This window comes from Sorghum bicolor, chromosome 9, assembly GCF_000003195.3.
Source record: "Sorghum bicolor cultivar BTx623 chromosome 9, Sorghum_bicolor_NCBIv3, whole genome shotgun sequence".
Taxonomy (NCBI): domain Eukaryota; kingdom Viridiplantae; phylum Streptophyta; class Magnoliopsida; order Poales; family Poaceae; genus Sorghum; species Sorghum bicolor.
Genome location: NC_012878.2, coordinates 15,787,707 through 15,812,611, shown reverse-complemented (window position 1 = coordinate 15,812,611; position 24,905 = coordinate 15,787,707).

Sequence of the window (24,905 nt, the reverse complement as noted above, 5' to 3'; positions counted from 1 at the left end):
AGTTTTCAAACACCAAGCCACCAAGCCTTCTCTTCTTCTTCAATTAGAGCCTGATTAGTTCCTTGCTGCTCCAATGGCCGAGAAGTACCACGATGATTCGGAAGTCGTCCCCTTCAACCTCAACATGGAGCCTGTGGAAGACCCCAATGCCCGTGCTCTCGTCCCGACCAACACAGAAAGACAGCTAGAAGCCATGCCATTACGCCAACGCAGCTCCACCCAATCCTACCATGCTCAACCAGTTCTCACCGCACCGCCACAACCCCTACTTCTCAAGGGATCATCATCCAAGACGAAGACCACCATCAAGGTGCCAACCGGCACAAAGATCCTTCCACCTAGACCCAATGAGAGGGTCGTTGGAGTCAAGACCAACCGGAGCGGCGAGATCAGCAGCGTTCGCTACACTACGGAGGAGGAAATACCTTACTTTGAAGGGATTAGAGCAGCCAAAGTCTGTTTCATCCCTCCAAAGGCAGCCCCGGAGCACGCTATAATGGATATTGATGAGGATGTCCGCAGGCTAGACAGAGTTATCATAGACCTCCAGTCCTCGATTAATTCCCTCACTAGGCAGCTCTCTAACCACAACACCGTTATACTAGGCCTTAGGCATGATCTTGCCAGTGCCAACAAGAAGATTAAGGAATTAGAGCGCCGCTAAGTTATCTAGATTAGACCTTGAGGCAATTCATCTTAGTCATCTATCTTTAAATTCGGTTTAGGTTTACTATTATTGTCAGTTTGTTACTATTATCATCAGTTACTATTGTCATCAGTTTGCTACTAGTCTTTTGTAATAAATGCCTCAAGATTAATAAAGAGTATTATTATTATTATGTCTTGTGTGTCTCTACTTTATTTTTGTGCAACAAAGCAGAAAACAAGTATGGGGGAGATCCCTCAACACGCCAAACACACTCCGACTACACCACTCCATGAGTCAGGTACACACTTTACTTTACACATACACATATCTTGAATTATGCAGAATACTGTTTCTGACATGATAAATTGAAAAGATTAAAATATTTCTAATCATGATTAATCTTATTCTGTGATATTTCCTGAAACTTGTAACTATTATAAAATCATTTTAAAACCCTGTGTTACTTAAGATAGTATGGAATGTGAGATGGTAGAGTATGAGTTTCTTATTCTTGATATCATTGTTGCTTGGAGAATTTATTTCAAAATCTTCAAAATTTTAGCTACCATCCTCAGTGTTTTATATGCCTGATAAAAACTGAAAATATTATTATAAAAGCTATCTACTCTGTATGGAGTTTGTTCAAAATGAGTTAGATCCTTGTTGAGAGATTTATAATGCTCCTAAGATCAAGACATTTATTCAGAAAGATTCACTCTTCCGAAGTATTATTGCATTAGAGGCATAGGCTATGCAAAAATAAAGATATTTCGAGGAAATAAAAAGGAGCAAGTGCTCGACAACCTCGCTGAAAAAAATGGACAAGTGTCCAGCAGTACAATTAGGGGTACCTCGGTATCCACTTAAAAAAAAGAGAGAGAAAAGAAAATGATAGCCCATGGTCCCTCTAATAAGCAATATGCCAGTAATAGTTGACAAAGTTTTTAATTTCCAAAGTCTTTGATCTAAGAGTATGACATTCCCCTCCTCGGATCCCATTTTGATCAGGCAATAAATGCAAAGTAAGTATGCTTGAGAATTTTTTACAAATTAAAACAGTCTCAGTGAGATATATAAAAGATAATGAATGATCTGAGAGAACCTATGAGGATAAAAGGTATGGTAACTTTCTTTCAAAAATATACAAAAACTCCAAGTGACAGGATTGAGAAGAAAGGATCTTTACTCTTAACCATGTACTTCCCTGACTACAGTACACAGTGGAATTTTAATACCCTGCAAATATAAAGAAAATGTTTGACCCCAAATATTGTTCTTAACCATCCTTTTCTCGAGGACGAGTAAAAGCCTAAGTATGGGGGTATTTGTTGACGGTTCTTAAGTATCAATTTTAATTATAAAATAAACAAGAGAAAGGACCAATATGCAAACAACACCTAGAATTAGGGTTTGATCTGACAGAATTCCACGAGTTTTGTTGTTTATCTGTTTCTGCAGGGGGGTATCAGGAAATAAGGAAGAAAGGCCCACATGTCGGGATTACATAGAGATATCAACGCACCGTGCAATTTTCTACCATCTAGAAGACTCCAGAAGCCACAGAAAGAAAGCAGAGGCCGAAAGGGGCCAGGCCCAGGGCGCCCGCCCCCTGCTGGACTCCGTTCGGGACTCTCTTCACACACGATGTTCCACCGACCTAAATGATCAAGGATAACGTAGTACCACATCACCTACCGACCCAAAAATGCATAGAGGAGGAGGACTATATAAGGAGACCCCCCTAGCCCCTGGAGGAGACAAGAAGTTATCATAGAGTTGAGGGGTGCCCTCGAAGGAAAACCTCTTCTCTAAATAAAATTTCTTTTTAGGCTTAGCAACCAATGTAAGTAGAAATAGATCTTCTAGTTTCTACTAGATTGAGAGAGATAGAGTGGAGGTGTAGATTGGAGGAAGCCCGGCCTGTCGGTGTCTACTCCAAGCTTGTACCTGCGGGATCAAGTTCTCCTAACCCGAAGCTTGCTCCTAGGATTCTTCAGTATTTCGACTTCTAAATTCTAGTAAGTTCTTGTTTTATTGTTCTTTTGGTTTATGAGTTTACTTTAATCTCTTCGCGTAGAGTTTAGAGTAATCATTGCTGGCGTAAACGTGGTGTTTAAGTTGGGGTACTCATAGATATTCCCTGACTAGCTGGACTGTGGTAGTAGTGAGGAACATGACAATTCCGAGTTACCTTTGCAGACCATATCTCGTTAGCAGGAAGGATATGGTTTATAGGTGCGGGTTGAACATCCTTTGTGGTGTCTAGATTCCGTTAGCCTCCCCAATAGAACAGTAGATCATCCTTACCAAGGTTAGAAGGAGACTACGGTTGCAGTCTTCTCTATTTATCACTCACATCGAGAACATTCTTTGTTGCCTAAAGGGTTAGTAGTAATAGACCGGTTAGTCAGATGCACTCTTTCTCCTAGTGGCAAAAAAATAAATACGATACTCTGGATAACCTCCCGGGTGACGTGCTCACCGATATCCGTGCGCTTGCGGATCAATTCCTTATTGCGTTCCCAAATATCAACACCTCCCCCAACCTGGATGTTGACATAGTCATTCACTCTTGTGGCCTGCATGTTCGGTCTCACTCCTCTTATGCTTCAAAATCCTGCACAACCCAAATAGACAACAAAACTCATGGAGCAAGTTAAGGGTTAGGTAATTGTCAAGAGCTTAAGGTGACGTGCCTATGGGTGTTTTCCAAAGTTCATCAGGAAGTTTTTCCTTCCACCCCTTACCCATCTCATCTACGGTCTTTTGTAAAATATTTTTGATTTGTTTGTTAGATGTTTCAGCTTAACCGCTAGTCTGAGGATGGTATGGTGTTGCGACGTTGTGTCGAACTGCATGATCGGCTAGGGACTTCCGGAAGATTTTGTCGATGAAGTGGGAACCTCCATCGCTTATAACTATCCGGGGTATACCAAAGCGAGGAAAGATTACTTCATGGAACATTCTCTTGGCATGTTTTGAATCAGCTGATCGACAAGGTAGGGCTTCTACCCATTTGGACACGTAGTCCACAGCTACTAAGATATACTCGCAATTCTCGGACATAGGGAATGGTCCCATGAAATCAATGACCCATACATCGAAAATTTCTACTTGAAGATTATTTGTGAGAGGCATTTCATTTCGTGAGTTGATATTCCCATGTTTTTGACATCGGTGGCATCTCCTGACAAAGTCCTTTGTATCTTCATACATCGTTGGCCAGAAAAAACCACTTTGCCAAATTTTAGCATGTGTCCAGAATGCTCCATAGTGTCCTCCATATGGCGAGGCATGACATCTTTCCATAATTTGAGTAGCCTCAGCCATGGGAACAACCTTCTCAAGAGTCCATCAGCGCAGACTCGGAAAAGATATGGCTCATCCCAAAGATGGAAACGACTATCGTGAAGCAACTTCCTTTTGTTTGTACCAGGTGGGACATAGCCTTTTACTATAAAGTTTACGATGTCTGCGTACCATGGATCTGCATGTGTTATCTTAAGTAGAGTGTCATCCCTTAGGTAGTCATTTATGGGAAGCTCATCATGTGTTTCCTTATATTGAAGCCTAGACAAGTGGTTGGCTATGGAATTCTCAACTCCCTTCCTATCTCGGATTTCTATGTCAAAGTCTTGGAGTAGAAGAATCCATCGAATTAGGCGAGGCTTAGCATCTTTCTTAGTGAGGAGGTACTTGAGAGCAGCATGGTCTGATTAGATGATTATCTTTGCCCCCACTAAGTAAGATCTAAACTTGTCTATAGCAAAGACAATATCCAAAAGCTCTTTTTCAGTTGTAGTGTAATTGAGCTGTGATCCACACAAGGTTTTGCTAGTGTAGGATATGGCATAATGCTTTTTATCCTTGGTTTGTCCTAAAACGGCACCAACCGCAAAATCGCTAGCATCACACATGATCTCAAAAGGAAGATTCCAATTAGGTGGTTGGATAATCGGGGCTGAGATGAGTGCTTTCTTAAGAGTTTGAAAAGATTCATGACACTCATCACTAAAGATGAAAGGTGCATCCTTAGCTAGGAGACTAGTCAGGGGTCTAGCAATTTGAGAGAAGTTCTTGATAAAGCGTCTATAGAACCCTGCATGTCCCAAAAAGCTATGGATTCCTTTCACATTCATGGGAGGTGGAAGTTTTTCAATAGCTTCAATCTTTGCTTTGTCCACCTCTATACCACGTTCGGACACTTTATGTCCTAGCACTATTCCTTCCTGAACCATAAAATGGCATTTCTCCCAGTTCAGGATTAAGTGCTTTTCTTCACATCGCTGCAAGACTCTATCTAAATTCTCCAAACAATGATCGAAGGTTTTGCCATAGACGGTAAAATCATCCATGAAAACCTCCATGATCTTCTCAATCATGTCCGAGAAAATAGACATCATGCACCGTTGGAAAGAAGCTGGAGCATTGCACAATCCGAACGACATTCGTCGGTATGCATAAGTTCCATACGGGCATGTAAAGGTAGACTTTTCTTGGTCATCTGGGTGGATTGGGATTTGGTGATATCCAGAATAACCATCAAGGAAACAAAAGAAAGAGTGGTTTGCAAGTCGTTCCAACATTTCATCGATGAAGGGTAACAGAAAGTGATCTTTCTTTGTAGCCTTGTTGAGTTTTCGATAGTCAATACACATACGCCACCCAGTGACAATTCGTTGAGGGATGAGTTCATTCTTCTCATTCCTAATGACCGTCATTCCTCCTTTCTTTGGCACTACTTGGACAGGGCTAACCCACTCACTATGTGGCACAGGATAAATAATCCCCGCATGATAGAGTTTGAGGACCTCTTTCTTAACAACCTCTCACATAGCATTGTTAAGTCTCCGTTGTGGTTCCCTTGAAGGTGTAAAATTGGGATCAATAGGTATACGATGAGTGTAGAGAATGGGACTAATGCCCATGAGATCTTCAAGAGAGTAGCCAAATGTTGATCTATGCCTTTCAATAACAGTGACAAGTTGTTGCATTTCATAATCGGAAAGCTTGTCACTGATAATTACTGGAGTTTTTGGGTTGTTGCGCAAAAAGACATATCTAAGGCCGAAGGAAGAGGTTTTAATTCTATCGAAGGAGGAGAAGGTTGTTCATTTTTGTCTAGCTCAACGGGTTCTACCAACTCTTCTTCTTCTTGAACAAAGTGTTCATGATTAAATAATGGTTGGGTCATCTCCTCTTGAGTGAGCATTAAGATCTCCTCAATAGGATCTTGTCGAGGGTATCGGTAAGGGGTACCCTCAGCGATGCGCATTATGAGATTGCCCGTACGAAGGTCGAGACCCTTAATTCGACGCTCTAATCTTACGTATGCGCCGCCATCGACGGTCGCAGCCTCGAAGACGGAAATAGCGTCGAGCGAATCGGTTCAGGACTCGAGCGACGACTGCCGTCGATGACGGAAGCGGGCTCGAGCGAACCGAGAGGTGTCGGGCGTGAGGACACTGTCCGCCGCCCGACGCGCGCACGCGAGCCGGAGCATTAAATGCACCTGACGCTTCCCCACCTAACACACAGGTCACGGAAGGCGTGATAGGGAGCAAGCTTCTGTCCCATCGTTCTTTTTGCAGCCTTTCCCACCGAACGACCCAGGGCGTGTCAGGACGCAGGAAACAAGGATGGAACGTCTAATCGGGACCCCCTCGAGACACCCAAGGTCAGCGCTCCAGATACCAGCATATTACACGGCGTCCGACCCTCGACCAAACAGGGCCCCTTCCTAGGGACAAGTTGGGCGTCGACTGACTTCATCACAGCTACCCCGTCGGGTCCGCCACCATACCGTACAAGCATGCGGCCTCAGAACCAGCACAAGGCGGCTGGCAGGGCAGAACACAGGAGCACGCGTAATCATCACCGAGCTATCAAGATGGGACGGCTCGAGGCCATGCCGTACGGAAGCCTCGAGTAGGTCAGCGCTCCATGCGGCTATCGATCCCTACTCTAACATCTACGCATGTACCCTGTGTCTCTCCTTGGAGCTATAAAAGGAGAGACTCAGGAATAGAAGAAGGGGACATCCCAACACAAGAACACACACACACGTAGTAGAGCTACACACTTCATACCACGCTTGTATTCGCCCCTGTACAAGCACTTAGGTGCAAGATAATACAAACTCTCTCCCCCCGCTGGACGTAGGGCCTTCTCTTGCCCGAACCAGGATAAATCTCTGTGTCTTCTTGCATCACCATCCGGAAAGGGGAGCACGCACACAAATTTACTCGTTGGTGTGACCCCCCGGGGGAAAAAACTCCGACAGTTGGCGCGCCAGGTAGGGGTCCTGCGTGTTTTTCACCGATTTCCCACCACTTTCCGGATGGCTACTCCTGCCTCGCCGCTTCCGCGCTCCACGGTGATTTGGTTTGGGAGTCTCGAGTTCATGTCTACGGGCTCCGGCTACGACATGATCTTGCTCTCAGTCAAAGGACCAGGAGGAGTCCGCGTTACGCCAGCACGGTTGAAGGCTCCGAGACGCCCTCACCACCACGCCTCCCCGCCTAAGAAGAGGCGCGGGCAGCACCACCGCGGCCCCTCTGCTTCAGCACGACCAACAACTCGCGCAAGGCAGGATGTGGGCCACAAGTCAGCAACACCGTGTGACCGAGCAACAAGCACGACGACTCAGCACCGCGCGACGACGGGGGGAAACGCGTCTCGCGCGCCCTCCCCCACCGCAGCTAGGCTACTTCCACACGGGTTGTTCTCTCCAAGGGCGGCACTGCCGTTCGGGTTGGACAATGTCGCGGCGTCGCTCGCCAAGGCGATATGCCCAAACGCCCAGACGTACGTGGAAAGACCAATGGTCATCCCACGTAGCTCTGAAGCGCGGCGGCCGGCGTCCGAACTGCCGGACCTTTCCCGAGTACGAGGCCTCCGCCGTCTAGGCCCCGGACGATACTCGATCACCTCCCTCAGGCAACGATTGCTGGAGGAAGGACGTGGGTGTTTCCACGCTGCCGAACCGGACTCCGACTCCGAGACAGACAGCTATGACCCTACGAGGGAATGCTATCACCTCGACGGGGCGGCAGAAACCACCGACGAGACACGGGATGCTGCTGCGGGTGGTCGAGCCCCCGCGGCGCAAGAAGACCCCAGGACGCCTGGGAACGACGGACGGCTCGACCCTCTTCCTCAGGAAGATAGAACTGCGCAGCTCGCGCAGCTGCGGGAGCTCAAGATGAAGCTCGACGAAGATCGCGAGCGCCTCGTCCTGCTCGAGCAAAACCTCGAACAAGACCTGCCCTACCCGCCGGGCGGAAGTGTCCGTCGACGCGCTCGAGAGGTACATCGACAGATCGTCGGAGACGCAGAGGCGGAGCAACCTGTCAGCCGTTTCCCTCGAGCAGGCCAGAATGTAGTGGCAGCGACGATGCTGCTACGTAACATGCCAGAACCATCAAATTCCCAGGCCCGACGCATTCGAGATGAAGTTCAGACATTGCTCCAGGTGGCAGCAGTTCAACAAGCCGAAAGTTCGGCATCTCGACGACGAGGAGCTGCCACAGAGAAGCGCGACGAACAGCCTCTAATCGAAGAGGAGGTGTCTGTCCAGCAACAACCTCCCCCTCGAGGTAGAAAGACCGCTCTCATCCTCCCTGCCGACAATCAACGTCGACACGACGCGCGACACGACATCAAAGAAAATAGACGCCGCCGGCACGGAGACGCGGAAGAACGTGGTTATAGCGCGCATCGCGGTGGGAGGTACGACAGCGACGAGGACCGGGTGGCCCCCGAGCCACCGGGCCCGCGGGTGTTCAGCAGGGCGATTCGCAGCACGCCCCAGCCTAGTCCATTCCGACCCCCAACCAGCATCGCGAAGTACAATGGAGAAACCAAGCCAGAGCTATGGCTGGCCGATTTCAGGCTGGCTTGTCAGCTAGGTGGCGCTCGAGGGGATGATCGAGCCATCATCAGACAGCTACCCCTTTTCCTCTCCGACACCGCCCGTCGATGGCTCGAGGAACTCCCAGCCAATCAGATTCACAACTGGGTTGATCTGGTCAGAGTCTTCGAGGGTAATTTCAAAGGGACCTATATACGGCCAGGGAACTCGTGGGACCTCAGCAAATGCAAGCAGAAGTCAGGAGAGACTCTTCGGGAGTATGCTCGACGCTTCTCGAAGCAGCGCACTGAGTTGCCACACATCCCCGACCACGACGTCATCTTGGCGTTTGTCTCGGGCACCACCAGTCGAGACTTGGTACGGGAATTAGGCCGCAATCGACCTCAGACTGTCGACGAGCTGATGGACGTAGTAGCTAACTACGCGGCAGGGGAGGAGGCAGTCGGCGCCTTCTTCAGCTCAGAAGGAAGAAGAGGCAAGCAGCCCGTCAATGAAGATGGGACTTCCAGTCGAGGCCTCAAGAAAGATAAAAAGAAGCAGAAAGTGCGGCAGTTCCACCAGGAAGACTCAGGTGACGACCTCGTCGCCGCCATGGATCGAAAGAAGCCGCAAGGCCCTCCGGAGGGAGGCATCTTCGACAAGATGTTGGAGGAGCCATGCCCTTACCATAAGGGAGGCGCTAACCACAAACTCAAGGACTGTCGTATGCTGAGAAAGCATTTCGACGGTCAGGGGTTCAAAAAAGATACGCGTGAGGACTCCAAGAAGGAGAAGGCTGGCGGCAAGGAGGACAACAAAGATGACGACGGCTTCCCCGCCGTCCACGACTGCTACATGATTTATGGCGGGCCTTCGACTCAGTTGACCGCGAGGCAGCGCAAAAGGGAGCGTCGCGAAGTTTTTGCAGCAAGAATGGCGGTGCCCCAGTATCTTAGCTGGTCGAGCACTCCCATCACTTTCGACCGAGAAGACCACCCTGACAAGGTAGTCGCCCCAGGCGTCTACCCGCTCGTCGTCGACCCCATCATCGTCAACACCCGACTCTCGAAAGTGCTGATGGACGGTGGCAGCAGCCTCAACATCATCTACCTCGAGACCCTCGATCTCCTCGGCATCGATAGAGGATGCCTCCAGCCAAGCGCCGGCGGTTTCCATGGCGTCGTACCAGGGAAAAAGGCACTGCCAGTAGGTCGAATCGACCTACCGGTCTGCTTCGGCACGGCGGCCAACTTCAGGAAGGAGACCCTCACCTTTGAGGTGGTTGGGTTCCGAGGCACGTACCACGCCATCATCGGGCGCCCGGGCTACGCCAAGTTCATGGCTATACCCAACTACACATACTTGAAGCTGAAGATGCCTGGTCCCAAAGGCGTCATCACTGTCAGTTCCTCCTTCGAGCACGCGTACGAGTGCGACGTCGAGTGCGTCGAGTACGGGGAGGCGGTCGAGAGCTCCACCGAGCTCGTTGCAAAGCTCGAGGCCATGGCCGCTGAGGCTCCAGAGCCTAAACGTCATGCGGGCAGCTTCGAGGCGGCGGAAGGAACTAAGAAGATCCCGCTCGACCCCAACAACTCCGACGGCAAGGTGCTGACGATCAGCACCGACCTCGACCCCAAATAGGAAGCCGTGCTCGTCGACTTTCTCCGTGCAAATGCTGATATGTTTGCATGGAGTCCCTCGGATATGCCGGGCATACCGAGGGAAGTCGCCGAGCACTCCTTGGAGATTCGAGCCGGTTCCAAGCCAGTGAAGCAGCGGTTGCGCCGATTCGACGAGGAAAAGCGCAAGATCATTGGCGAGGAAGTCCACAAGCTTTTGACGGCCAGATTCATCAAGGAGGTTCATCATCCTGACTGGTTAGCGAACCCTGTATTAGTTAAGAAAAAGAATGGGAAAATGAGGATGTGTGTCGATTATACTAGTTTGAATAAAGCATGTCCAAAAGTTCCCTTTCCATTGCCACGCATTGATCAGATTGTCGATTCTACTGCGGGATGTGAAACCCTTTCTTTCCTTGACGCTTATTCTGGTTACCACCAAATAAAAATGAAAGAGTCCGACCAGCTCGCGACCTCTTTCATCACGCCTTTCGGGATGTATTGCTACGTGACCATGCCATTTGGGCTTCGAAACGCGGGAGCCACGTATCAACGTTGCTTGCTCCACGTATTTGGCGAACATATAGGCTCAACGGTCGAGGCCTACGTCGACGACGTTGTCGTCAAGTCAAAGCGACGAGGAGACCTGATCCAGGACCTCGAGGTTGCCTTCAGCTGCTTACGCACCAGCCGGATCAAGCTTAATCCCGAGAAGTGTGTTTTCGGCGTGCCTCGAGGCATGCTCCTAGGATATATTGTTTCACAGCGCGGCATCGAGGCCAACCCCGAGAAAGTCTCGGCCATCACGAAAATGGGGCCAATCCGAGACATCAAGGGTGTGCAGAGAGTCACGGGGTGCCTGGCGGCTCTGAGCCGTTTCATCTCGAGACTAGGAGAAAAGGCATTACCATTATATCGACTCCTAAAGAAGGTCGAGCGTTTTTCTTGGAGCCCCGAGGCCGAGGAAGCGCTCGAAAAACTGAAAAAGACGCTGACCTCGGCACCAGTCCTGGTTCCACCTCAACCTGCGGAGCCACTGCTCCTCTACGTCGCGTCGACAACCCAGGTCGTCAGCGCGGCGGTGGTGGTCGAAAGACAAGAGGAGGGTCACGCGCTGCCAGTCCAAAGGCCAGTCTATTTCGTCAGCGAGGTGCTTTCGGAGACCAAGACGCGTTACCCCCAAATCCAGAAGCTGATCTACACCGTAATCCTTGCCCGCCGCAAATTACAGCATTACTTCCTTGGTCATCCTATCACGGTGGTCTCTTCTTTCCCCTTGGGCGAGATAATCCAGAGCAAGGAGGCCACGGGAAGGATAGCAAAGTGGTCGGTCGAGCTCATGAGCGAGACTCTCACTTACGCGCCTCGAAGGGCCATCAAATCGCAAGCCCTGGTAGACTTCGTCGTGGAATGGACAGACTCCCAGCTTCCCCCGACTCAGGTCCAGGCGGAGTTGTGGACAATGTATTTCGACGGGTCACTCATGAAAACTGGGGCCGGGGCCGGCCTACTGTTCATCTCGCCCTTGGGCGTCCACATGAGGTATGTAATCAGGATTCATTTTGCCGCATCTAACAATGTCGCAGAATATGAGGCCCTCGTCAACGGTCTTAAGATCGCTATCGAGTTAGGAGTCCGACGCCTCGACGTCCGAGGTGACTCCCAACTCGTCATCGACCAGGTAATGAAAACCTCGAGTTGCCATGACCCAAAAATGGAAGCATACTGCAAGGAGGTGCGTCGACTCGAAGACAGGTTCCACGGCCTCGAGCTTGTCCATGTCGCTCGACGCTACAACGAGGCAGCCGACGAACTCGCCAAGATTGCATCTACCAGAGGCACAGTGCCGCCTGATGCATTCTCAAAGGATCTTCACGAGCCATCCGTCGACCTAGGCACGGGGGCTGGCGTCGACACCACCATCACCCAACCAACCAATGATGTCGATGCGCTCTTGATGGAGGAAGAGGTGATGGAAATAGAACGACGACCGGGTCGACCATTCGATTGGCGCACACCGTTCCTCGACTGCCTCATCCGCGGTGAGTTGCCAGAAGACAAGACAGAAGCTCGTCGTATCGCTCGACGGGCCAAATCATATGTGATCTATGGCGAAGACAACGAGCTATATCGACGGAGCCCGACGGGGGTCTTACAACGTTGCATCACCGTAGAAGAAGGTCGAAAACTCCTCGAAGACCTGCACTCGGGGGCTTGTGGCCACCACGCCGCCCCACGGACCCTTGTAGGAAACGCTTTTCGGCAAGGCTTTTACTGGCCAACGGCTGTGGCGGATGCCATCGAGCTCGTACGCTCGTGTCATGGGTGCCAATTCTACGCCAAACAGACGCACCTGCCGCACACGCTCTTCAGATGATCCCCATCACCTGGCCGTTTGCGGTATGGGGGCTCGACTTAGTAGGACCTCTACAAAAAGCGAAAGGAGGGTATACCCATTTGCTGGTGGCTATCGACAAGTTCTCCAAATGGATCGAGGCTGGACCCATCACCAACATCCGCTCCGAGCAGGCCGTCCTTTTCTTCTCCGACATCATCCATCGGTTTGGGATCCCCAATGTCATCATCACCGACAACGGCACCCAGTTCACTGGCAGAAAGTTCTTGGGTTTCTGCAATCAGCATCACATCCATGTGAACTGGTCCGCAGTAGCCCACCCTCGAACTAACGGCCAGGTCGAGCGTGCCAACGGCATGATTCTGCAAGGACTCAAGCCAAGAATCTACAATCGATTGAAGAAATTCGGCAAGAAGTGGGTCGAGGAGCTTTCCTCAGTCCTATGGAGCCTTAGGACAACGCCAAGCAGGGCCACAAAATACACCCCGTTCTTCATGGTCTACGGCTCTGAAGCCATCCTCCCCACAGACCTCGAATATGGGTCACCACGACTCAAGGCTTACAACGAGCAATCGAACAAAGAGACTCAGGAAAACGCGGTCGACCAACTCGAGGAGGCTCGAGACATGGCCCTCCTCAACTCTGCTAGATATCAGCAGAGACTCCGACGCTACCACGACAAGCACGTGCGCAAGAGGGACCTCAACGTAGGCGACCTTGTCCTACGACGCCGGCAAAGCAACCAAGGACGCCACAAGCTGACCCCACCTTGGGAAGGCCCGTATGTGGTGGCCGAGGTCCTTAAGCCAGGAACGTACAAATTGGCGGACGAAAAGGGGGCAGTCTTCACCAACGCATGGAACATCGAACAGCTACGTCGATTCTACCCCTAGAAGTCCTAGATTTACGATCCTACTTTTTGTACCGGGACTTTGTAAATGAATGCATGAATAAATGAAGTCTTTCCCTCGAGCAACTTCTTTTTGTACCAAAGGTTTACACGTCATAACCTCGACGTTAGAAGGGGGCTCCGACTATGACCCATCATAGTCAACACCCCCTCGGGGGCTACCGGGGGGCGACCCCCCCCCCAAGTATCGAAAAAAGCCAAAAAGTTTCTCTCTTTCTTACTTAGTAAACCTTGAACGATCGAGTAGTTGAGGCGCCTCGAGCCCCTCGAGGACCGAGGGATAACGAGCCTGAGAACTCCTACGCCCCCGGGCTATGGAAACTCTACTCACTCCCTCACCCTCGAGGCGATCGAAGCTGTCTTTTACGAAAAATCGAACAAGGAACACATATGTAGGCGCAAAAAGAAATAAAAGAACCTCGAGTGGAAAGACAAATAAACATTTAACAATCACCAAAAGATACTGTATCGCTTAAAAACAGGATTAACAAAGTCTTATACAAGGGGCCCCAGGCACCCCGAGCAGGCTCGCAGGCCTCAGTCCATGGTACGATCCTCGCCACCCTCACCTCCGCCCGAGCCAGTCTTAGGAGGAAGCACCTCAGGCTCAAATAGCTTGGCCAGCCTCTCTCCAGGAGCCTCCGCGTCGTCGATCAAAGCATGGAGCCTTTCTTCGTTCTCCGCGTCGGTCTTAGAGATGTCGGTGACGAAGCCGTGGGATACTACCTCCATGTCGTAGGAGAAGCCCGAGCAGACAACCGCCATCGCCCGCTTCACCCCGATGTGGAGGGCATCCCGCACCCAATCTCGCAGCGTCGCACCTAAGTAGCACAGCTGGTCGACCAGTGCGTCGCCTCGAGAATCCTCCCTCGACTCATCCATAGGCTCGACTTCCCAAGAGGTCGAGAGATCGCTTATCGCCGTCCGCACTCGACGGTTCAAAGCAACCTCAGCCTCGAGCTGAGCCTTGGTGTTGCGAGCCTCGGCTTGGGCGGCCAGGAGTTCGTCCTTGAGCCCTATAAATACCAATACAAAGAAGCTTTAGAAAAAACTCAAGCACACCTCGAAAAGGAAATTCGACAAAGGAAACATACCTTTGATGCTCTCCTCTAGGGCCGTGTTCTCGCCGACCAACCTGGTGTTGGCACGCTCGATCTCTCTGTTGGAGCGCGCCAGCTCAGTATTGGCGACGCGGAGATCTTCGATCACCCTGCCAGCCTGAGCAACGGCTCCACTCTTCTCCAACAATTCTCCCTTCAGACGCTCGACATCGTCAGAGAGACTGCGGGATCGAGCTCGCTCCGTCTCGAGATCTTCGAGGGCCTTCTTCTTTGCGTCCTCGGCGGCACCCCTGGCGACCTCATTGTCCACGAACGCCACTTTCATCTTTTGGAAGGTATCGCGGAGGGAGTCCAGGTCAGTTTGGAGAAGGCCCTTCTCCTTGTCCAGGTCCGCGATGACGCTCTTGTGGGACAGGGCCTCCTCCCGGGCTCTGGACGCGGCCTCCTCGACCGTAAGAGCCCGCTCCCGTAGCCGCATCGCCTCCTCCTCCGCCTTCTTCGAGACCTCTCGGGCCTCGGCCAAAGCCGCCTCCCTCACCTTCTTCTCCTCCTCGAGTGCTATGAGATCTTTGTAAGCTTTAAGCAGCTTTTCCTGCGACTCGAGGAGTTGATACTTGAGGAGGGGAAGCTGCTCCCATCCGCCCCTCGTGGCATGTATGAAGCTGGACTTGATGCGAGAGGTCTCTCTCATATCCTGCGAATCAGGGGTCAGGGGGATTAGAACACAGAAACCCGAAAGCACCACAAAGATTGGAGCTCGAGAAACACTTACAAAATAAGCTGGCCCAAGCCCGTTGTTGATGACGTCCGATAGGAGCCCCACCACGTGTTTCATCCAAAGGCGGAGCTCCTCGACATGCTCCCACTTCTCGACTTCCTTCTTGTCATCAAGGAAGATATTGGGCTCGGACGGGTCGCTGGAAGCTCGGATACGAATCCGATCGGGACACCAGTTCTCCATCTCCCGATCAGCCCGCACCTTGATGCCGCGGAGAAAGTTCTCGACAGTCTCGAGGGAACCCCCGTGGCGCAAGAACAGGTCGGCGAGGCAAGGGAACCGCCCGTCGTCGTCCACCGTCTTCCACGTACCGTCCTTGCTTCCAGACGACCCGATCTCATCCTCCTCAGAGGGAAAGCGGTCCTCCCATGCTCGACGCTCCCGGAGGAATCCTGGGGCGATCCCGTCCATGCCGTAGATGGTCCTCTTGATCTCGGACTCGGGGTCGGTGGGGGTGCGCATCAGGCAGGCGAGCGCCACCACTCCGTCCGCTCGCCCCGACTTTGCCCGGATCGCGGCAGGCGCCCCCGGGAGGAGCCACGCTGGGGTGGGAGGTCCGTACACCGGCAAACCTCCCTCTTGATCGCCGGGCTCTTGCGACGCCAGTGGCGCCGGTTCGGCCAAAACTTGAGGCGGGGGCTCGAGTGGCTCGTCCTCTTGGCCCCCTAGCTGCTGTTGTTGCCCCAGCTGCTGCTGCTGCTCCTCCTGCTGGTGCTGCAGCTGCTCCTCCGGCTGAGGTCGCTGCTGCTGCTGCTCCAGTGACGGCTGCGTCGCCTCGCGCTCCCGCTCCTCCTCCTCCACCATCTTCCTTTGCGCCTCGAGAGCTCGAAGGCCTGCAGGCCAGGGAGTCCGTCCTGCGACGTTGGGGGTCGATGCTTCTTCCTCCATAGGCCGAGCGCCCCCAGACGCTTCGTTGCCATCAGACGTATCGCTGATGGTGATGGGTTCCCCCTCGACCCCCAATCGAAAGGGCTCGGGGGCTCCCTCTGACGTTCGCGTCTGGGGGGCCGCATCATGAGTCGGCGACGGCGGAGTAGGCGCGGGACGAGATAAAGCCCTCTCGACGCCAGCTGGAGGTTGGGTGCTGGATGAGCCTACAAAACAAAGGGTAAGGGTCAGACGTTATGATAACCAACGTAAGAATATCGCGACACCCAGGAATTAACTACGAACCTGGTTCCGTGGAGGCGGCACCCGTTCTGAGCCTCTTGGCCATTGATGGTTGGGCCTGCTCGAGGGTCCGTTTCAGCCTGAGAAAAAGTCGACATGTGAGGAAAGGTGAAAGAATTGGGACAAAGACCGCAACATCAAAAGGGCTTACCCCACGGGGAGAACGGCTCGCCTTCCGCCACCCCGACCAGCGGGCCTCGAGCCACCCCGCGTCGGGGCTCTAGGCCCCTCGAGGGCAGGAACTGGCTTAGGTACATCGGTCCCCGCCTGGCGGGCGCCGAGACTCGCGCTCCTACGGCCGGCGTCTCCTTTCTCAGAGGCCGCGGCGCGACCGCGAGTTAACGGCCCCGACGCCTGGGACCTAGCCGGACCGCTCTCCCTGGGCGCTGGAGGAGGGCGCGGTGCGTCTTGACCCGTCTTGAGCGCGGAAGGAGCGTCGGCCCGGGGACGACGAGATCCGCTCGGACCCTCCCCTGGCGCCTCCGTCCGGGGGGCGTCGACGTCACCTCGAGGCGGGCCCTCGAGAATCCGATCGAGGCACGACGCCATCCCCTCGGAGTCGTCGCTACCCTCGTCGTCGTCATCATCGTCATTGGGGGATTCTTCCTCAGGCTCCCCCCTCTGCCTGGATTTGGCTCGACGCGCCTCTAATGCATGGCGGTCGAGGTTCTTCTTCTTCTCCCCCTTCTTTGCGGAGTCCTTGGCAGACTTCAGCTTTTCGGCGGATTGGCGCCGTTTATCGCGATCGACCTCGTCCTCCTTTACCGGAGGCCTCGAGGACCGGACATCAATCCGACCCTGCCAAAACTAAGGTAGACTTAGAAAAAAGAGAGGGGGGAAAGGAAACCCAGAATCGGGGATGCGCGTAAGAAGAAAGCGTACCAGATCGATCGAGCCTGCGTCAGGTCTCATGGGGAAGCCGTTGACATGCTCCGGCTGAAAATCACCGGCAATTGCGGCCCTGACTCGGGCCGCGACTTCGTCGTCCGCCGGAGGCTCGTTGGACATCCGACATGCCTCGAGGTCCCGAGATGAGACGCCAGGGCCCATCTCGTGCATCCTCAACGGTCGTGACATCAGAGGGAGAACTCTTCGATGATGGACGGCCGAGAGGACGAGGGCGGCGGTCAAACCTTCCTGGCGAAGCTTCTTCAGGGCGTCGAGGAGAGGGTCGAGCCGAGACTGATGAGCTTGGACGACGCTGTACGTCCAGTCCGCTGGGCGCTCCAAGATCAGACGGCCCGAGTAGGAAGGTAGGAGGTTGTCGTCGTTCCGCAGGTAGAACCATTGGGAGTCCCAGCCGGCGTGGTTGGTCGACAACCCTACCGGGATGTACTCCCGCGGCCGGTCCGTCTTCCCCGTCTTCTGCACCAGATTGAGGCAACCCGCCCGCACGGGCTTCCTTACGCCCGTGGTTCCGGTGGAGGCGTGAAACAGCTCGCCCCTGTAGAGGTGGAGCCACAGCTCCCAGTGCGGCATCATCCCTAGGAAGCCCTCACACACGGCGGCGAAGACCGCCGCTACGGTGATGGCGTTCGGAGAGAAGTGCTGGAGCTCCACCCCATAATGGAAGCAGAGGGCCCGCATGAAGCGGCTTGGAGGCGCGCCCAGACCGTGGCGGTGAAACTTGGCGAACGACACCACGTAGCCCTCGGGTGGCTGAGGTGCCCTGTGACTCGCCGGCGGCGCGATCCACTCTGGCGACGACAGCGAGGTGCGGGGGCGCAGCAGTCCCTCCTTCTCGAGCTCTAACAGCCGGCGCTCCGTCATCGACGACGGGCGCCAGTCGTCGGTGGCGACGAGTCTTACAGGCATCTCGGCTAAAGGGACGGTGGGTTCGCTACGGCTCGAGGGGGCATGTGCGCGTGAGATGACGAGAAAGCAAAGGCAGCAAAGGAGCAAGAGCGAGAAGGCGGAAGGGAGAGGAACGGCGGTGACGCGACGACGTATTTATAAGCAGCCATCCGCCAACGGACAGATACGAGAAGTAAGGTAACTCCCCCCATAAATGCGCCGCCTGACAGCCCTCTCTCTCTCCTAACAGGCCAGACTCTCCGAATTCCTCGCCGATACGGTGTCGTAACGTCATCCGCCTAAAAAGGCGCGCCCAACGGGCAGAAAGGCGAACCGCCATGGCCGTTTCCTTCCCTCGTAAGCCAAGGGACATAACCGCAAAAGTCTCGAGAGGTCGATGGCTGGCCCGCCGAAAGGGTTCGACAGCCGATCTCGAGCGCCAGAGTCAGGGATCCCCAGCGAGCGGTCGAAGATCGAGGCCCGCCTCGAGGACTTGCTGGCGATGTTCAAGGTAGGGTCGAGACAGTCGAGAGGAATCCCCCCGAAGGGAGGCATCGAGCCGCTGGACTCTATCGAATAAGACCGGTATCCCCGACCACGTCGACCCTGCTTTATGAGGACGCCTCCGGGCTACAGCTGACCCCCTCGAAAGGGGCACAGGTTCTCACTTGGACTACCCGCTAGGAACTCAATTTGGGATGGAAGACGCTCGCTCTATCGAGAGTACGTCGAAACCCCCGGGCAAAAACGAGCCAATCGGAATCTTCCACCACTGGTGTCGAAAGCGTTTCTGTGAATTAGATAACATAGCCCTCGAAGGAGTCAAAAACTCCCTCGAGGGCTCGGGGGCTACTGTCGAGGGTATCGGTAAGGGGTACCCTCAGCGATGCGCATTATGAGATTGCCCGTACGAAGGTCGAGACCCTTAATTCGACGCTCTAATCTTACGTATGCGCCGCCATCGACGGTCGCAGCCTCGAAGACGGAAATAGCGTCGAGCGAATCGGTTCAGGACTCGAGCGACGACTGCCGTCGATGACGGAAGCGGGCTCGAGCGAACCGAGAGGTGTCGGGCGTGAGGACACTGTCCGCCGCCCGACGCGCGCACGCGAGCCGGAGCATTAAATGCACCTGACGCTTCCCCACCTAACACACAGGTCACGGAAGGCGTGATAGGGAGCAAGCTTCTGTCCCATCGTTCTTTTTGCAGCCTTTCCCACCGAACGACCCAGGGCGTGTCAGGACGCAGGAAACAAGGATGGAACGTCTAATCGGGACCCCCTCGAGACACCCAAGGTCAGCGCTCCAGATACCAGCATATTACACGGCGTCCGACCCTCGACCAAACAGGGCCCCTTCCTAGGGACAAGTTGGGCGTCGACTGACTTCATCACAGCTACCCCGTCGGGTCCGCCACCATACCGTACAAGCATGCGGCCTCAGAACCAGCACAAGGCGGCTGGCAGGGCAGAACACAGGAGCACGCGTAATCATCACCGAGCTATCAAGATGGGACGGCTCGAGGCCATGCCGTACGGAAGCCTCGAGTAGGTCAGCGCTCCATGCGGCTATCGAGTAGGTCCCTACTCTAACATCTACGCATGTACCCTGTGTCTCTCCTTGGAGCTATAAAAGGAGAGACTCAGGAATAGAAGAAGGGGACATCCCAACACAAGAACACACACACACACGTAGTAGAGCTACACACTTCATACCACGCTTGTATTCGCCCCTGTACAAGCACTTAGGTGCAAGATAATACAAACTCTCTCCCCCCGCTGGACGTAGGGCCTTCTCTTGCCCGAACCAGGATAAATCTCTGTGTCTTCTTGCATCACCATCCGGAAAGGGGAGCACGCATACAAATTTACTCGTTGGTGTGACCCCCCGGGGGAAAAAACACCGACAGATCTAGTTCAAGTTTGGGTTTCACTATTGTGTTAATTGATCTAACAAGAGAAACAACAATAGTGGAATTCCCAACCTTGAAGTCTAAATGACCTCGTTATGGTTGTTCTTGTAGAAGTTTCATGATTGGTCTGCCAATCACGAGAGGAATCTTCGGTATGTCAAAAATGTGAAAATCTAGACATATTCTAGAGTCCTTGATTCTAACAGGAACTACCCTTAATACCCCATGGCTTTCTAGAATTAATCTAGATGGACTTTGTAAAAGTTTTTGAGATGGGGTTATGGACTCGTTGGGATAAAGACTGTCAGCTAACTCCTTGGAAATAACATTTATCCCAACATATGGATTGTAGTGGACCTTCCTAGGGGACCCTCTAATTTGGCACAGAAGAATGGTTGAACGACTGATGATTCGAGCTACCTCAAGAGACAGCTCTACTTCTGTTAGCCATTCATAACTCAGAATAGCCGAAAGGCTTTTGATGTGTTCTATGTCAACAGATTCTACTCTTAGAACGGATTGAGTGGTCCCTGCTAGAGGTCGTGTTTAGATAGGAAAATTCGAGGTGTTTCCGTAATCTTCAAAAAGATCTTCCTCGAATTCAAAGGGGTGCTCTAAAGGTGGTGGTTCATCATCCCTTAGTTGGTTTTGCATTCCCTTATCAGGAGGTTTCTCTACAACCAAATTAATGGATGGGTCAAGTGGAATTTCTATCTCAGTTGCAAGTTCCTGATCTTTTGGTTTAGAATCAGGCTCGACTTCTTTTTCTTCTTTGGGAAACTCATCATAAATGCCTGTGTAAGGGGTACTTTCAAGGATTCTCTCTAGGATAGCTCTCCTTGTTTAGACCACGATAAAAGTGGTAGTACAGTACATGGTTAGGCAGGGAAAGGTTTGGACCGGAATTGGTAAGGCTTGGGAACCTAGCCCAAGATGCTCCTAAAGTTTCCTTCTCTCTTTGTTTGAATGTAATAATTTTGATTCTAAGGTCAGCGATTCGAAAAAGTGGGAAGAAAGCGAGACAAAAGTTGTCCCGAAGTTCATCCCAATTTCCATTAACGCATCCTACAGAATGAGCATACCACTTTTTTGCTCTTCCCAAAAGGGAGAACGGAAATAATTTCCATTTAAGGGTTTCTTGTGTCATGCCGGAAATAGCTCGGCAAGAGCACAACTGCTCGAATTCTCTAAGGTGGGTGTATGGATCTTCATCTACTTGCCCAGAGAAGGGTTGCTCCTGAATCATGGCTATTAGATCAAGGCCGAGGTCGTTGCCATCTATAAGAATTGGATGTGATGATGGTGGTGGCTCTAATAACTCGCCCTTTGGAGCAAAGAATTTATAGATAGGAGTGAAATCCATGTGGTGTGATGAAAATGGTAAGGTGAGTGTGGTAAAAAGAAAAGAAAAAGGATACACGGATGACTTGGTTCGAAACTAGCACAGCTACCGTTCCCCGGCAACGGCGCCAGAAAGCTTGTTGGGTATTTTAAACGCAAACAGAAAAATCCGCAAGCGCACGGATACCGATGTAGCTTTCACCCGGGAGTATTCCAGAGTATCGATTTTCCACAGGGAACGTGAGTGTACTAATTAAGATTCAAGATCGCCCAAGGATAACTATATAATTATTTTTGGTGGGAAGAGAGGAAGTTTCCTGAGAGTTCTCTAGTTGATCTAAGAATCAAGAATTACTTCAAAGATTATTTATTTCGGGACATCAGAACACTAACCACAGAAAGAGATGAGAAGGGGGCTAGGAAGCTCTGACTACGGTCCTACAAACACCGATCCGAACGAGGTGGAATACATCGACCGTTAGGGCTGTCACTACCCTAGGGCTAACACAACAATCCGAAGGATTGGGTGCAATTCTAGGTAATTGCATGACTAAACACCACGTCTAATCTATTAATTACTACTCTAATGTTGCAAAGATTAGAGCACTTGATGCAAGCGGAAATCCAATAAATAACTTGAATGTAAATAAAAGTAATTAAAGAACTCAGGAATTATGAATTGAAGAACCTAGAGAACGATGAAGAACGAACCAGTTGCTGCAAAAGTACAATGTTGAGGAAGATCCGACAGATCTGGCTCCTCCTCCTCCGCTCTCCTCTTCTCTCTCCCTATTTTCTAGATTACAACTAGAACTAACTAGACTAGAACTAGAGGAACTAGAACTAGAACTAGATGAACTAGAACTAGAACTAGAACTAGATGAACTAGAGGTAGAACTAGATGAACTAGAGGGATCCTCTCTACTTTGATGAAGAATTGAAACCCTACCTTGATTCTGTAGAAGAGGTATGATCTCCAGGGGCCAGGGGGCCTTGCTTATATAGTCTTTTCAGATGAATCTGGGCCGTCGGATCAAACCGACATTAATCGCACGGTTTTCCTTGATCCCTGTTGACACCGTTTTTGGACACGTATCTATTGACGCGTACCTAGGGTTGATAAAGTATAGATCGGCGGATGGAGCAACAGTAACTAGTCTACAGGGAAGTTGCCGATGAGGGTGGTTACCGATAAAGAGACAATTGAATGTGACTAAGTCCAGAGGTGGTGACGTGTTCGTGCCGATGATCAGTATTAGTGTTTACTGATGACCACAACAGGTGGTCTGCCGATGACTATGAAGGAAAGCGTGAAGATTGCCGATTGATTTGTGGCGGTGCCCTGGTAGGTTACAAGGGTAGTTTTGTGTTTTTCTTAGTTTTTAGAGATTGTTTTGTGTACGGGTCCTGTTTATTTGGAATTCGAGTCCTAGTCGTGTCTGGTTGTAGCTCTTCGGACAGGGTATAAATATAGAACCTAGGGCAATGTAATAAAAAATCTATCAATCAATCAAACACCAGTTTTTACTCATATTCCAGCATCTACTTTTTCGACGACTTCGTCATATTTTCAATTTACTACGAGTTCTTAGGAATTCGTCGACTTAAGCTCGGCGTATTCTCGAGTTCTGCGTGAACACCTCTTGGCCATGACATCCGGGCGCATCGCTGTTGTCAGGACCAAAGTGTTCGAGTTACCACCTTTGCCGATAGTAAGGTCAAATTGGCTGGCACGCCTTAACGTTTAAATCGGGTATTAGCCCTTTGTGTTTGCAAATTAGCTTTTGCATCAACACATCTTTTGGCATGCCCGGTGGGACAGATTCAAGATCAAGATCAACATGGCAAATACCGAATTTGACTTGGAGAATGTCATCCCCGTCACGGATGCCAATCTCAGAGATGAGCAGAATCAAGCTATTGCAAAAGCCATGGAGGACTACAAGCAGCAATGCTTGAAATCCTTCAGTATCAACAGGAGCGGTGAGGTAATCTAGAAAGAAGCATTGCCGGCACCTCGGCAGATTACTTTTGAAGCCAATCTTGGTAAACTTCAAGATATGGTCGATAATGCTATGAACCGTGCCTTGATCAATCAAGCTGGTGTACTGTCCAATACGGTTTCCAATGCCGTGGCTAGAACTTTCAAAGAAGGACAGTTGCCACCCAATTATGTGGGCCCTGCCCATCATCAGCCGAAATCACCAGTGGTTACAGCTCCATCGGCTGCTACAGCCGTGGCGGGTACAGAGGTTACTTCTCCTCAAGCACATTAGGGGTCACTGATGTGCAATCTACATCAATGATGGCCAATCCATCAACATCGGACGGGCAAATCAAGGTTGCCACAGATCTATTGGCTTCGGCAATGTCGGGATTTGTTCCTCCTAACTGGTGGGGTTATGGTATGCCCCCAGAGATGTTGTTGAAGACGCCTGGGACATCTCAAACTACTGACATGAGAGGCAAGACTCCTATGGCATCGGCACCTCCGAATATGCCGATGAATCAGAGTCCCCAGTATACTACCACTACTACTGCAAGACCTTACATTGGGAATTCTCAAGTTCCAACGTTCCAAATGCCTAACGCATCGGCAGATTCAATGCCGACGCAGCAGAGGTTTATGACACAGCCAGAGTATGTCAATTCGATGATGATGCCCAATTATCAGATATCGGCAGGGCTTATGCCGATGAATGCTAACAGTGGATGGAATGGGCAGTTTGTCTTCCCACAGATGCCTCAACAGAATCATCAGGCTACAGGGTTTCAACAAGGCCAGATCCAACCTGGGTTTCAGAATCAAGGGTTAATCAGCCAGCCGATGAATCTTGGTCAACAGATTGGTGGTCAGATGATCAATCCCATGTTCCATGCAGATCGTGCACCCTAGAGACACGTGGAAGCATATTAGCAGGCGCCAGATCCGCAACCACCTCATCAAAAAGACGCCGATGCGTATTGGGCCGATAAGATAGCTGAAGTAATGAGGGACCAATTTGGGATAAAACCCAAAGTCAACACTTCCAAATCCCACTTCCAAATCGGTTTAGGGACCAATTTAAGGTACCTGATTTCACTAAGTTTTCTGGACAGGATGATACATCAACTATGGAGCATGTCAACAGGTTCATCATCCAATGTGGGGAAGCTGCTAACAGAGACGAATTGTCGGTGTTTTTCCCCCCGGGGGGTCACACCAACGAGTAAATTTGTATGCGTGCTCCCTTTCCCGGATGGTGATGCAAGAAGACACAGAGATTTATCCTGGTTCGGGCAAGAGAAGGCCCTACGTCCAGCGGGGGGGAGAGAGTTTGTATTATCTTGCACCTAGGCGCTTGTACAGGGGTGAATACAAGCGTGGTATGAAGTGTGGAGCTCTACTATGTGTAAGCGTGGTATCTCCTCCCGCTCTATTCCTGAGTCCCTCCTTTTATAGTCCCAAGGAGAGACCCAGGGT